We start from the raw sequence: 15,921 nt of genomic DNA, 5'->3' as shown, positions 1-15,921 counted from the left end.
ACACACACACACACCCTGGCACAATCCAAACGGACAGAGGTCCGCCAGCAGCTTTTAATAGAGACCCAGTCGCCCATACTGTTATTCTAATGACAGCTGTCCATGAAATACGGAGCCTGCAGGAGCACGCACAGATTAAACATGGGCTCGACCGAAGGGCGGAAATAGACACGCGTCTGTGCTAATGATTCCCTTTATAGCGCAGACCAATCAGACGACTGCCTTGCGGTCGTCACGCAGAGCCGTGGAATGCTGGGAACCATAAAACCGAGCCGCGAACGAGCCTCGGAGCAACCGGCCCACACAACAACACTTCAGCAGCGCCGCCGCTCAAAACTATTTTAACACATCGCGGCTAAAGATAGGAAAGAAATATTAACTCGCATTGCAATTAATGAATGACTAATGCTGTATCTGTCCTACTCCAAACAGCCATCCGAATATCTACTTTGTTTCATAATAATGAATTACTGATTGATAATACTGAATTACGGATTTGTAACACTGAATTTCTGTTTAATAATGCTGAATTGTTCATTTATAATACTGAATTACTGATTTATAATACTGAATTAATGAGTTATAATGCAGAATCTTTGTTTTATAATACTGAATTTCTCTTTTATAATACAGACATGCAGATTGCTTGTAGCCTTTTACTGAAACGGAATTTAGCAAGAGGCTTAGGAGAATTCAGCTGTGGCAGGATGCAAGCACATGCATGCACACACGCGCACACACACATACACGCACACACGCGAATGCACTTGCACTCGCACACTCGTGTGTGTGTGTGTGTGTGTGTGCTCATTTCCCTCGGGTAATGGGGTATTTTGCCCGTTTCAATGCACGGAGCTCCACTGAGGGAACTGGCAGTGGACCGCTCCAGTTCGGCTGAACTGTCAGCCAGTCAATCAATCAATCAATCAATCAAATTTAGCGCAGTACAACACAAGGGGTTAACAGCAGACATTACAGAAATTATAAGGGCAGTGATAGGAAACTGAAAGAAAGAATAAAATCCTGAGAAAAATGTAAAATAAAAGCCTACGAGTGACCATATTAAAAACAAGAAGATAAAGATACATTTTTCATCTGTTCTCCACAGAAAGTAAAGAGATATGACACAGTAAGGCAGTATCATACCCTCACTGCTCTCCACAGAAAGTAAAGAGATATGACACAGTGCAGCAGTATCATACCCTTACTGCTCTCCACAGAAAGTAAAGAGATATGACACAGTAAGGCAGTATCATACCATTACTGCTCTCCACAGAAAGTAAAGAGATATGACACAGTGCAGCAGTATCATACCCTTACTGCTCTCCACAGAAAGTAAAGAGATATGACACAGTAAGGCAGTATCATACCCTCACTGCTCTCCACAGAAAGTAAAGAGATATGACACAGTGCAGCAGTATCATACCATTACTGCTCTCCACAGAAAGTAAAGAGATATGACACAGTGCAGCAGTATCATACCCTTACTGCTCTCCACAGAAAGTAAAGAGATATGACACAGTAAGGCAGTATCATACCCTCACTGCTCTCCACAGAAAGTAAAGAGATATGACACAGTGCAGCAGTATCATACCCTCACTGCTCTCCACAGAAAGTAAAGAGATATGACACAGTGCAGCAGTATCATACCATTACTGCTCTCCACAGAAAGTAAAGAGATATGACACAGTGCAGCAGTATCATACCCTTACTGCTCTCCACAGAAAGTAAAGAGATATGACACAGTAAGGCAGTATCATACCCTTACTGCTCTCCACAGAAAGTAAAGAGATATGACACAGTGCAGCAGTATCATACCCTTACTGCTCTCCACAGAAAGTAAAGAGATATGACACAGTAAGGCAGTATCATACCCTTACTGCTCTCCACAGAAAGTAAAGAGATATGACACAGTAAGGCAGTATCATACCCTTACTGCTCTCCACAGAAAGTAAAGAGATATGACACAGTAAGGCAGTATCGTACCCTCACTGTGTATAAGACCGCTTCTTTTTTTTGGTGTAAATGATCAAAATTGTTTCCAAATGATCAGGGGTAAATAAAATTAAACGAAATATAAAAAAAATAAATACATAAACAAATAAATAAAAGTGGAAAATTCCATTTCTGTCTCCAAATTATGTCTAAAGTGAAGGCTTGAAAGCAAAGCAGCCCACACCCTTTCACCTTTTGGTAAATCTTGAAACTAAGTGATGCTAATTAGGTTAACCTTTTTCAGTGGCACAATTACATTTTTTCCTCCATGAGCTTGAATTGTAATAAATTAATTGGTTTCACCGGCATTATTTTTCAAGCACAGTTTCCACATCAAGCATCATAATGCCTGGGAAACATGACCAACCAAGACGCACCAGCCTGACCAAATATGGCTGCTCCAGTAGCATGATGGAGGAGCTAACAACGCAAGTCTGGTTGGGTAGCATAATGTTCCCGGTGCTCAAAACAAAAAGGCCATCGGTGTCTATTTAAATGTTTGTTAAAGCTCTTGTTTTTGGAACAGTGTGTCGCTTCGGGTCGCGTAACGCGTCAGCAATGACTGTCAAGCTTTAATCGACAAAAACAAACCAAATACGTACTCATTTTAAGTGCTTTGTACAGAAGGACGTACTCGTTTTAAGCGCTTTGTACAGAAGGTTCCGAGCCAACACACATACTTCATGACGAACTACGCGCTCCCAGATACACCTCAGAATTCCGACTTGCACACGGGAGAATTTATGGCACTGACAAGGGCTAACCGGCATCATTTGAGAAACACTGTGGGTCAGTTCAAGTCAATGAACTGCATTAGAGTGATATAAGAAGGACATTCATTATATAACCCAACACTGACGCTAATAGAAATCAAATGTCATTGGGGAAGAGTCATTTTCTTTCCATACCACACTGAACCCACATCATTTCAACTACATGTTACAGAGAGCAAAGAGGCTCGAACGCTGCCACACAATTAACAAAATGTAAAAAGGCCACAAAAGCACTGCTCATTATTACTATGGACGCCGTAAGGCGTTTTATGTATTTTCCATTTTTATGTATTGAATAATGGAATGCACATTTGATTCAGGAGGGGAAAGATATTTATAAAACATGGCCATGTGGGGCACCGTTTGAAAAAAAAAAGAAATTAATTTATCAGATGGAGGAGAATGGACCGTCTGTCAATACGCGTTCGACGACTGCTCCGGAAATAAAGACGAGGGCAGCGGTGGAATAGTGAATTTATCTCACTCGCGGTCCCCGTTAAAGGCGCTTGTCAATTAAGGAATTAAAGCCGTAAATCGTACGCCAAGTTAGCGCCCTGACAGGAAACTCGCAAAACAGCGGGAATTCTCCTTATTTATCGCTGACGAGAAGCCAAAGCCGTTTTACGGATTTGGACGAGCGGACGAAGAGCGTGGAGGAGAGACCACGCGGTCAGAAACCGTTACTGTGGTACCAGAGCAATGCTGGACATACACATGTACATACACATGTACACCCACACACACACACCCCCACCCTCGCACACACGTACACAGACAAACACACAGGCAGGTAGGCAGACAGACGGTCAGAAAATGCTACTTTCAAGCCGAGACACGGTGACAGGAGGGAGAAGTCAGACGGTGGCCTCCATTAGGAGTTTTATTTCCCAACTTGAAATGCCGTCTATCTTCCAGCGCCCACGACTGATGTGACCTTGTGAATTGTTAATCCAACCGTCAGCTATTTAACTTGGATCAACAATTTCCCTCCCAAAATAGGGACAGTTCTGTCCCGTTTTTTCAGAAAGTTAGAGAACTGCAAGGGACACACACACACATACATACTCAGCATCAGAATCTCCACAATTCAGACAACTCTCCACCAGAGGCAATTATTCCATAGCTTCAATCAAGCCAAATGCCAAAGCTCTTTGGCTATCATAAATTAAGTTTAATTAATAATTTATTGGGAAAAGACATCATACATGCAATGACAGCAGCGAGAAGATGAAAGGAATCAGGCTAAGAACTTGTTGATCTGCTACAGGACTTTCTTTGGGTTCCACACAAACACAGTTTCCACGACTCTCCTTCCTGGTCCTGGCATAGGCAAGCACCGCACGGGATTCTGGGAAAATGAGTTCTGCATTTCTTACGCATTTAGACTGTATATCAAAGAATGTAAAGCAGTGAAATACAATACAATGACTACTCCAGTCTGCCTTTTCTTTTAAAACCAGTGCAAAACAGATGGAGTGATTAAAAAACAAAGGAAATGCCGTACCTAAATTGAGAAAACGAGCTTGTCTTACATATTATTTGCACTTACTGATTTAGTTTCATCAAAATGCAACTACTTCCACTGGAAAGGCAAGTACACTGTGGAGGCTGATACACGGTTCCTCAAGTCTGTGAGGTCATTTATCATTCATACCAGAAAAGGAAATAAGCTGCCGGTGTCATGGGACGGTGAAATCTGCTACAACAGAACGGCATTAATCAGAGAGACAGATTGAGAGCTTTTACTGGGCGCTCACAGTCTGGGGTTCTCGGCTTTAAAATAAAACCCCCTGCTTTCCCCTTTAAAGCCCAGCCAATTACACGCAACCTACTTCGGGAAGCACCAAGATAAACACACTCAACTCGATCGGAACATTTTTGTGCGGTCCACATCTGCTTCCAGGTCTAATAATACCACAGAGGCCATCTCAACCACAGACACAGGACAAAGGAGCTCCACTTTTCATCCTACAGTGCTCAACTCCTCCTCTAGATCTCCACTACTCCTGCAGAGCTCCACTCCTCCTCCAGACCTCCGCTACTCCTACAGAGCTCAACTCCTCCTCCAGACCTCCACTACTCCTACAGAGCTCCACTCCTCCTCCAGATCTCCACTACTCCTACAGAGCTCCATTCCTCCTCCTACAGAGCTCCACTACTCCTCCTACAGAGCCCCACTACTCCTGCAGAGCTCCACTCCTCCTCCAGACCTCCACTACTCCTACAGAGCTCCATTCCTCCTCCTACAGATCTCCACTACTCCTACAGAGCTCCATTCCTCCTCCTCCAGGAGCTCCACTCCTCCTACAGACCCCAACTACTCCTCCTCCAGATCTCCACTACTCCTACAGAGCTCCATTCCTCCTCCTCCAGGAGCTCCACTCCTCCTACAGACCCCAACTACTCCTCCTACAGAGCCCCACTACTCCTACAGAGCTCCACTCCTCCTCCTGCAGAGCTCCACTCCTCCTCCAGACCTCCACTACTCCTACAGAGCTCTATTCCTCCTCCTACAGAGCTCCACTACTCCTCCTACAGACCCCAACTACTTCTCCTACAGAGCCCCACTACTCCTACAAAGCTCCACTCCTCCTCCTACAGAGCTCCACTACTCCTCCTCCAGAGCTCCACTCCTCCTCCTCCAGGAGCTCCACTAGGTTACTCCTCCGGAGTTCGGGCCTGGAGCAGGCGAGTCTCCAACTCAAGCACGACATGGCAGCGCTCCAGCTCGCTAATGATCTCATCTGGGGGGGGGTGGGCAAAGTGGAGACGGGGGAGTCCCTGGTGACCCGATCGATGCGCTCGAAACGGCGCTCCTCCCCCAGGACCCGGTCTTATCCGGTCAGCAGATGGATATCCCCCCCCCCCCCCCACCCACCCCACTCAGTGCCGTGGCCCCCACATATTCTGTCACTATCAGATCGATGGGATGGAAAACCTGACAGAACCCCCCCAGGACAAGTCAGCTAATTCACACTGTTTAATCACGGCACAGGAGCGGTCCACTTCAACACAGGGCCCAATATATACACATATCTCCATCCAGCACAGCTTCAAAGGCTTTAAGCCCACAGCTAACCCCCCCCCCCCCCCCCCCCCCACCACCCCACACCACCCCAAATCTCAGAATATCCTGATCTCTCACTCCCCCAAAGTTATTAACCCTTTAAGGTGTGAGGTCACAAATATGTGATCGGAACGTCCTTAACAGAACATTCCAATTATGACGTAACAATCACTGCCGATGAGTGAAGGCAATGGAGCTGTAGAACACTGACTGTCGCTCCAAAAAAGCCGACTCTTCAAAGGGATCACCAGGATCGCAGAGGCAGCTGGGAAGACGTTCACCGGCAAAGCGTTCACGTGCACTTTGTTCCGAAAGCAGCATCCCCCCATACCCAGAATGCAAAGTGTGTGAACCCAACCCGCATTACAAAAAAAAAAAAAGAGTGCCTTTCCCCGAATGCCTGCGTGTGCAATTAACAGCATTCTCTCCATTCCACACCGCTGAATGAGCAGGAAACGGACGTGTAGAGATAATAACACAGCGTCTGCCGCGTTCCTGTAATTCCAGTTTAGCCAATTTCCTGCCAGATTAAATGTTCAGCGCTTCAGCCCGAACGGCTTTCCGCACGGCACAGTCAGCGATCCAATCGGCTCCTCGCTACACACTTCATTCACCGGCGAGGGGAAGGACGCAGCGGCGTTAGGCACCGAACATGAATGAATAATTCAAAGACAGAACGAACGGAAGCAGCTCTTTGGATTGGAGGACAGATTATTGACAACAGCAGCCGTAGCAGCAGCGAGAATAAAACAGATGAACACCGCGCGATGCAAAAAAATAAAAAAATCCCCGCACTTGAAAACGCGTGCGTTGTTTCACAAGACAGAGGTTGCATACGCGAGCTCGAGTGTCTATCACAATTCGCTTTCATCTGTGCAATCAGTACACACTGTCTGCAATTCAGACAACGTCTGCCATCGTACACACGTCTGTGCCATTCAGCAACACCGTCTGTGCCATTCAGCAACACGTCTGTGCCAATTCAGTACACACCGTCTGTGCCAATTCAGCACACCGTCTGTGCCAATTCAGTACACACTGTCTCTGCCAATTCAGCACACACCGTCTGTGCCAATTCAGTACACACCGTCTGTGCCAATTCAGCACACACCGTCTGTGCCAATTCAGTACACAGCGTCTGTGCCACAGCAGGGTTTTCTAGATTTTAGCCAAGGGTAGAACAGAAATAATTTAGCTCGGCACGTTTGCCAGTATTGCCAGAGAGAGAGGGAGAAAGCCACTGAACACAGCCAGTTAACACAAATTAAACACGCAATCATCTTTTTTTTTTCTACTTTAAAGCAAACATAAATTTGGAGACATGACAACTGCGAGTGAGTGGTATTAAGGAATCTACGGCTCCTCATTAGTAGAAACAGTCAGAGTATTTTTTTTTTCTTTTTCTCCAAAGGTTGTGAATAATTCATGAGAATATTTACGCGAATCCCCCAGGCTGGAACCGAAAGGGGAAGCAGAAGAAACGATGACTTCCTGCCGCAGTTTATTGGCGGGTTTTCAGCCCGTTCGTTTAAGAGCTCGCTGCGCAGCGAATATCTCGCCAAACGTGGCCAATCGTCCCGCGGGGACAGGACAGCGGAAGGAAGACTCCTTCCTCCTCTTCTTCCTTCCTCCTCTTCTCCCGACAGATGTCCTGGAAATCCCTTCCCATTCATTCCCTCACACCACCCTATGGCCCCGATTAACTGAGACCTCTAGCATGCGCACAAAACCAATAACACGACCAGTGATTGGTCACGGCATTTGTTTTGCACCAATCATTGGTCGTGTTGTTAGTTTTGTGCTAAAAAGGTTTTTGTTGCATGTGTTAAAGGTCTCAGTTAATCAGGTCCTGTGTCTGTTCCCCCCCCACACCCCACACCCCAGCGCACGCGCCCCACCAAGAAACTCTGCAGGAAAAACTCGCGTTTCTCACGCCCTGGCTGGAGATGTAACGGACAGCATACAGTACCCTCAGCGCTTCCATTCCCCTGAAAAACGCCATTAAGCCACCATTAATCTCCTGCGCCTGGCTTACTCACCAAGACGCCCGCTTCTCACCACCCGGACACCTCGACTGGCCCTTAGACACGTTACCCATAAGGCCGTGGGGCACTGAGGTCTAGCAGGCTGGCCGCTAGCTGAGGAGGGGGGGAAGGCCATCGCCATGGTGACACGTGAGCTCGGCAAGTACCACGACCACTGCTAATCTGCAGATACAACCAACTGCAATCTATGGGAAACTGCCAATACGCAGGTAGCACCTGATTAAAGAAGGGATACAATGTGCGCTGAAAGCAGGTGCTTCCACACAGGTGTGGTTTCCTGTGTCAATTAAGCAATTAGCACTCCCAGAACCCTCAGGGTTGTGCCCAGAATGGAACAGAACGTTATTGTCCACAGAAGCAGAAATCTGCCTTCAGCTTCACAAAGCTGTGGAGTAGTGAGGTAGAATGGAATTAGGAGTTCAGTGTGGTTATGGGGAGGGATGGGACGTGTGGGGTGTGTGCACTGCAGTACCTGAAGCAGGGCCATTCAGCACAAAACCAAAAAAAAAATGTACTTGCACATTAATTTAAATATTTAATCTAAACACGCAAGCTGTCCTGACTGAAATATCCATCCGACGCATGAGCTGGCATTTTCTATCAGGAACAGTAGAGCACTTCACAGAGACTGTGTTTGGCATTTCCTTTATTCTGATAAGACAGACAGCAGAATACAGCAAGCAGCAGAACGGAGGTGGAGAGCACCACAATCTTTAAATGAAAAGTAGATTTTTAGTCAATTTTGTCTTAACAGAACCTGCACGCTTTGAAGGCCCACTTGAAGATTTCAAAAAATAAAATTGATTTTCTTTTTCAGGGAGCTAGAAATCAGGTGCACATTTGTTGCCTGTAAGGGATTGCCAAATGCTAAATGTCTTCTTTGCGAGACGAAAGATTTCTCCTGTGTGAAATCAATCCCTTGCTTTTGCAATTTGTATATCGATGAAACTTTAAAGTAATGAACCACCACATTCAATCTAGCACTGCTTGTGAAGTTAGCCTTTAAGGGTTTGCATCTACTGATGGGAAACGATTCATGACAGCATAGCTAATCTAACTAGTCTCGTTTTCTGAAACAATTCTTAGGTAGTGAGTATGACCCTCGTACAAAGACTCTGACCCGGTTTCAGACGATGACAGTCTTTGGTTCACGCGCTGCTGGGAAGAAACTGTCATCACAAAGAGCAGAGGGACAGCCGTGTTGGTTGCTATAGATACGGAGCGTGAGCCTGTGGTGCCCGGTTCAGCCTGGTGGTGCCCGGTGGGGGGGGGGGGTTGGTGTGAGGATCGCACGCATCACGAGGGTAACACTTCAGCCTGACCCCCCCCCAAGGGCACCGGAGCCACTGTGTCAGGCTGGTGGGGAGGGGGGGGGGGGTCATCTCACTCTGCCAGGCCCGATGGCTCTGATTACACCAGGGCAGCGTGTTCCAGCCAGGGGGTAAGGGGGGTAAGGGGGGGGTGGCTGGGGGGATAGGCATCGGGGTGACTGAGGACAGGAACCCTGTAGGGGACTGGGGGGGGGGGTCATGGCCAGGGGACGCTTGTCTTTCCTGCGATCTCCTCTCTGATTGGTCGGTAGAGGGCAGGAGGCTTCAAAGGGGAACGCTATGGGCACAAAGCGCTGACTCTCACACACACAGGGATGAAGATGACGAAGAGGGGGAAGCACCTGCCTGAGCTGTGTGGTCTGCCAAGCTCTCTATTCAACATGCAAAAAAACGCATTATAGGAAGACTCATCCCTCTATTTGTTTCAGGCTCAAAAGGAGAAAAACTTTCCCTCCATTAGGAAAATTGCTGGACAGGATTATAAATCACTGCACGGGATTAGAAATCACTGGACAGGATTAGAAGTCCACCAGAAGCCACCAGGCAAGGCAGCTCAGCGGAACAACACTGAGCGTCATGTTGTACAAGCAGATAAGATGTAAATCAGGACTGTGTGGGTGCAGGGGCTTCTGTTTCAGCCCCGCACTAACACACCTGATTCTGCTTATCAAGGTCCTGATCGGAGACCGTGACTAGTGAACTAGCGGAATCCGGTGTGTGTGGTGCTGGGCTGAAACAGACACCTGCACCCACACAGGACCTTTTTTTGGACTGGACACCCCCGGTGTAAATAATGTACTGCGCACAGATCTGCCCCGGATAGGTCTGTCTGCTCAGCAAATGTACAACACAGAGCAACATAAACCTCCTTAACGTACTTTTCCCCACAACGTCAAAAAACTACAAAACATTATTTTTAGACCAGGACCACTGTGAGCGAGACTGTGGTAACCGATATGTGGTTGTTTATGTTTACTTACAGTACATTTAAGAATTTATTTCATAGTGTTTTCGAAGCTGTCTTTCATTAGTGCACTGACCCCCCCCCCCCCCCCAAAACCCCTTTTCTGCTCTTATTTAATCAAAGCAACTGTATTTGCATAGCGCTTTTCACAGAAGAAGAAAAGAGCTTTTACAGAGAGGCAAAAGAAAAAGAGCAAAAGCCAGGACTCAAATCGCAAGCACCAGGTAAAAAAATAAATAAATTAATTAATAATAATAATGTAGAAAAAACACTAATATAATAGACATAACACTAAAGTTCCCCAGTGAGGAGAATAGTCCAATCGTGCAAACAAATTCCCGATGGGAAAAATCAAGGAGTGATCTGGATAAGAGCCATCCTGCTCGGACGGCGGATTAGGACCACTCCTGACACATCTCATAGCGGAGCCTACAATACAAGCACGTAGGTGCTGGTTGAAAGCCTCTTCAGGAATCACATACCACTAATAAGAGTGGCCAAATAAAGCCCCAGTACGGTGGTATTTCCAGCATGCAACGCAGACAGGAAATGCATTATCTATCACTCAAAAGATCAAGAGAAAAGCAGCACATCAGGTTCACACTGTGCAACTGCAGGAAAAACCACTGAGGAATCACATTATCCTGAATAAAACTTTTATTTTCAGACGGACTATTTTACTGCGTGCAACTGACACAAAGATGTGTGTTACATTGCCTGTGCACTGCATTACCAGTGTATTGACTGTGCAGTGCATTGCCTGTGTATTGACTGTGCGGTACATTGCCTGTGTATGGGCTGTGTGGTACATTGCCTGTGTATTGGCTGTGTGGTACATTGCCTGTGTATTGGCTGTGTGGTACATTGCCTGTGTATTGGCTGTGTGGTACAGTGCCTGTGTATTGGCTGTGTGGTACATTGCCTGTGTATTGGCTGTGTGGTACATTGCCTGTGTATAGACTGTGCGGTACATTGCCTGTGTATAGACTGCGGTACATTGCCTGTGTATAGACTGTGCGGTACATTGCCTGTGTATAGACTGTGTGGTACATTGCCTGTGTATTGACTGTGCGGTACATTGCCTGTGTATAGACTGTGCGGTACATTGCCTGTGTATAGACTGTGTGGTACATTGCCTGTGTATTGACTGTGCGGTACATTGCCTGTGTATTGGCTGTGTGGTACATTGCCTCTGTATTGGCTGTGTGGTACATTGCCTGTGTATAGACTGTGTGGTACACTGCATGTGTATAGACTGTGTGGTACGTAGCCTGTGTATTGGCTGTGTGGTACATTGCCTGATGGCTGGTGGTACATTGCCGTGTATAGACTGTGCGGTACGTGCTGTTATAGGTGTGATTGCTGTGCGGTACGTTGCCTGGTATTGGCTGTGTGGTACAGTGCTGGTATTGGCTTGTGGTACATTCCTGTGTATTGGCTGTTGGTACAGTGCCTGTGTATTGGCGTGTGGTACAGTGCCATGTGTATTGGCTGTGTGGTACATTGCTGTGTATGGCTGTGTGGTACATTGCCTGTGTATTGGCTGTGCGGTACATTGCCTGTGTATTGGCTGTGTGGTACGTTGCCTGTGTATAGACTATGCGGTACAGTGCCTGTGTATAGACTGTGTGGCACAGTGCCTCTGTATTCCTTGCTTTCAGGTGGCATTATTAGCCCTATGTGCACCATGGTCAGGACCAATTATGCTGCACGGCTTCTTTAAGTTCAACCCCAGCGAGGGCGATCGATCTTATAATGTCAGCATGTTGCACTGTCAGGTCGGAACGTAAAGAAGTGCCCACGAAAGAAGAAATCCTCGAGGAAAAGCTGTCTGTCTGCCGCGCGTTCGCAGAAAACTCATCAATACTCACAGACCACATCATTAATATTTCATTTCAGATTGAGGATTTTCACACAGATGATAATCACTGACAGATCCTAGAGCACAGCACAGCCCACATACGCACAAATGGCAATCGGCTAGCTGTTAGCGTGCTTGCACATAGGGCTAGCTGGCTAGCAGGAATACCAGTGATCCTTGTTTCTCAGCTCATCACAGCTAGATAACTTACTAGTTTTCTTATAAAGCAGAAAGAATATAGCAAGCAAGTAGATAAACAATGTCAGTAGCCTGTTAAGCTTTGCCAATTCTGAAATCTTGACATTCTAACATCATAAAATCAGGAGATATAACATGAATCCACATGCACGCTTCTTAGCTTGCAAGCTAGCTTTCACAGCTAAAGCTACAGTACCGAGCCTAGAGAGTACTAGAGTCTAGAGTCTAGAGCCAGAAAGTCATGTGGGCGAATTCTATGAGTGCAGAAAAAGAAGACCCAGCTGGTGCATTGTTGATTTACAATATGAAAAGACCCAGGAAGACAGGATAGTATGACTGCTAGACAATATAAAGGGTCATCCAGGCATAGACTGAGAAGTGCTACAATGCTCCTGCTGCCTCTCTGTGCTGCTGTTAGAGCCGGTTTGGCGGTAGAGGTATCAGAGCTGAGAGACAGTACTGCAACAGGGCCGCCAGACTCTCTCTGCAGGACGCGTGACATCAACGCCAAACCCGCCACTCTCCAGTCCCATTCTCAAATACACGCACGCATGCACAGAGACATGCAGACACGCATGCACAGAGGCATGCACGCACGTACACACACACTGATATGTGCATACACACACACGCATGAACGTGAAGAGACACAGAACAACCACACCAGACACACAGACGCAGGACACGAAACACGCACACACACACACCAGCACACACACACACGAGCACCACACACACGCAGCACACCAGCACACGGCAGCACCACAACACACGGCAGGCGCAACACACACACACACACACACACAGTAGGGCTGAGTCTGTGATACGTGCTGAGGTGTGTATGTGCTACAGCAGAGCAGAGTGGAACTAGAGCAGAGCGGTGGTCAGCCTGGATTTATTACATCACAGAGGCCAGCACAGCACTGCGGTTCCACCGAGCACTCAACCCAGCAGTGCTGTTCCCTCCCTGTTTATCAACCCAGCACTGCTGTTCCCTCCCCGTTTATAAACCCAGCAGTGCTGTTCCCTCCCCCTGTTTATAAACCCAGCACTGCTGTTCCCTCCCCGTTTATAAACCCAGCAGTGCTGTTCCCTCCCCTGTTTATAAACCCAGCAGTGCTGTTCCCTCCCCGTTTATAAACCCAGCAGTGCTGTTCCCTCCCCCGTTTATAAACCCAGCACTGCTGTTCCCTCCCCGTTTATAAACCCAGCAGTGCTGTTCCCTCCCTGTTTATCAACCCAGCACTGCTGTTCCCTCCCTGTTTATCAACCCAGCACTGCTGTTCCCTCCCCGTTTATAAACCCAGCAGTGCTGTTCCCTCCCGTTTATAAACCCAGCAGTGCTGTTCCCTCCTCCCGTTTATAAACCCAGCAGTGCTGTTCCCTCCCGTTTATAAACCCAGCAGTGCTGTTCCCTCCTCCCGTTTATAAACCCAGCAGTGCTGTTCCCTCCCTGTTTATAAACCCAGCAGTGCTGTTCCCTCCCGTTTATAAACCCAGCACTGCTGTTCCCTCCCGTTTATAAACCCAGCACTGCTGTTCCCTCCCCTGTTTATAAACCCAGCAGTGCTGTTCCCTCCCGTTTATAAACCCAGCACTGCTGTTCCCTTCCCTGTTTATGAACCCAGCAGTGCTGTTCCCTCCCGTTTATAAACCCAGCAGTGCTGTTCCCTCCCTGTTTATAAACCCAGCAGTGCTGTTCCCTCCCCGTTTATCAACCCAGCAGTGCTGTTCCTCCCTGTTTATAAACCCAGCAGTGCTGTTCCTCCCTGTTTGTAAACCCAGCAGTGCTGTTCCTCTCTGTTTATAAACCCAGCAGTGCTGTTCCATCCCCGTTTACAAACCCAGCAGTGCTGTTCCCTCCCCTGTTTATAAACCCAGCAGTGCTGTTCCCTCCCCATTTATAAACCCAGCACTGCTGTTCCCTCCCCGTTTATAAACCCAGCAGTGCTGTTCCCTGAGCTGCTCGCTGAGAGCCCGGCTGCAGGTGTCTTACGAGCGGATCTGAAATTGGGCCGGAGCTCTGTGGGGTTCAGGATCTTCCCGCCGGCTTCGGGGAGCCTCCCTCACGGGGGGGCCCCACGGCCTGGGGGCCAGCTGACAGGCCCTTCCACGGGCCGATGTGATTGGACGAGACAGCTTAGGGCTTTCGGGCGAACCGCGTCACACCGTGCGGAACTGGGGGGAAAGCCGTGCGCGACCATGGCGAGAGAAACCGCGGCCGACTTCGACGCCAACGCCGCGAGGCCTGGAGAGCAGCGAGCGCGGGAGAGACCGGCGCAGTAAAGAGCTAAATTTAGAGAGACGCACTCCGTCCCTCCGTCTGTTTATAGACCCCTGAAACATGCAGGAAAAACGCATCAGCACCAAGGACAGCGCCAGCCTCACGCAGAACTCAGACGGCTGACCTGGATTCCACCGTGCCGGATACAGGGTCCGATCCACACTCTCACTTATCCACACCGCAGCGCCTCTTTAACACGCGATTATTTCACACGGAAAGTAATGTAATGTATAATTTGTGTTCAACAATGTTTGGCAGGCTTCGCTGCATCCTATTCTTAATGGCGATCCGGAAGAAGAGGAGGAACAAAACACAAAAAAAGTCAACTGAGCAGTTAACTAAGGATGTGCAGACAGACAGGCAAAATGGCTGTACGGTATAACATAAATAGAGCGAGTGGCCTGAACCTGAGCCTATAAAGATGGCGGCCTGTGGTGATCCTGAACCTGAGCCTATGAAGATGGCGGCCTGTGGTGATCCTGAACCTGAGCCTATAAAGATGGCGGCCTGTGGTGATCCTGAACCTGAGCCTATAAAGATGGCGGCCCGTGGTGATCCTGAACCTGAGCCTATAAAGATGGCGGCCCGTGGTGATCCTGAACCTGAGCCTATGAAGATGGTGACCTGTGGTGATCCTGAACCTGAGCCTATAAAGATGGCGGCCTGTGGTGATCCTGAACCTGAGCCTATAAAGATGGCGGCCTGTGGTGATCCTGAACCTGAGCCTATAAAGATGGCGGCCTGTGGTGATCCTGAACCTGAGCCTATAAAGATGGCGGCCTGTGGTGATCCTGAACCTGAGCCTATAAAGATGGCGGCCTGTGGTGATCCTGAACCTGAGCCTATAAAGATGGCGGCCTGTGGTGAGCCTGAACCTGAGCCTATAAAGATGGTGGCCTGTGGTGTCGAGGTCTGCTGCCAGCCCTTGATCCAGCAAGCAGAGAGTTCAGCGGTGCAGACAGTCTGAAAGCAGGAAACTGAGTCCTTTACACTGTCCCCCTGCGTCTCGCTGATATGAAGCAATATGCCAAGAGTTATCCTCAGCGGTTCATGTCATCCGTAAACGACAAGATTTATGGGCCTAATTTAGTTTTCCTCGGTGCCAGACCGGCTCAGGCCAAGCACAAGCCCCTCCTGCTCTTTCACAAGTACAGTTTGGAACAGAAAAAAAAAACGTGTGTGTGGTAAATCTGACCAGCGAAATATGTATTTATTCATTTCAGCTTCTAGACACATCGTCATATTTGTTGACGCACCACAGTCCACCCCCCCCAATATCAGCCCCCCTCCCCCCCTCAATTCAGCGACAGTGGCTCTGTTATTTGCACATTTTCAGATAAAGAGGTAAATACTTCCAACCACTTCAACAGTGACCTTTTAATTTGCATGCTTTTACAACTGTG

At 47.9% G+C, this 15,921-nt stretch overlaps 1 protein-coding gene and 1 long non-coding RNA gene across 8 annotated transcripts in view; both read right to left on the bottom strand.

The window, feature by feature from the left end:
- Window positions 1–15,921, bottom strand: part of LOC135241012 (fibroblast growth factor 14) — a 190,126-nt gene that overhangs the window by 86,334 nt on the left and 87,871 nt on the right. The gene's annotated exons all lie outside the window — the stretch shown is intronic.
- On the bottom strand, window positions 15,212–15,759 carry LOC135241173 (uncharacterized). Its single transcript, XR_010325919.1, has 2 exons — window positions 15,355–15,759; window positions 15,212–15,321 (listed from the first exon to the last, which is right to left on the bottom strand). It is a non-coding gene; the product is annotated as an uncharacterized LOC135241173 (long non-coding RNA).

Source organism: Anguilla rostrata, chromosome 15, assembly GCF_018555375.3.
Source record: "Anguilla rostrata isolate EN2019 chromosome 15, ASM1855537v3, whole genome shotgun sequence".
NCBI classification, from domain to species: domain Eukaryota; kingdom Metazoa; phylum Chordata; class Actinopteri; order Anguilliformes; family Anguillidae; genus Anguilla; species Anguilla rostrata.
The sequence above is the reverse complement of the archived record's forward strand: the minus strand, read 5'-3'. Positions and strand labels throughout refer to the sequence as shown.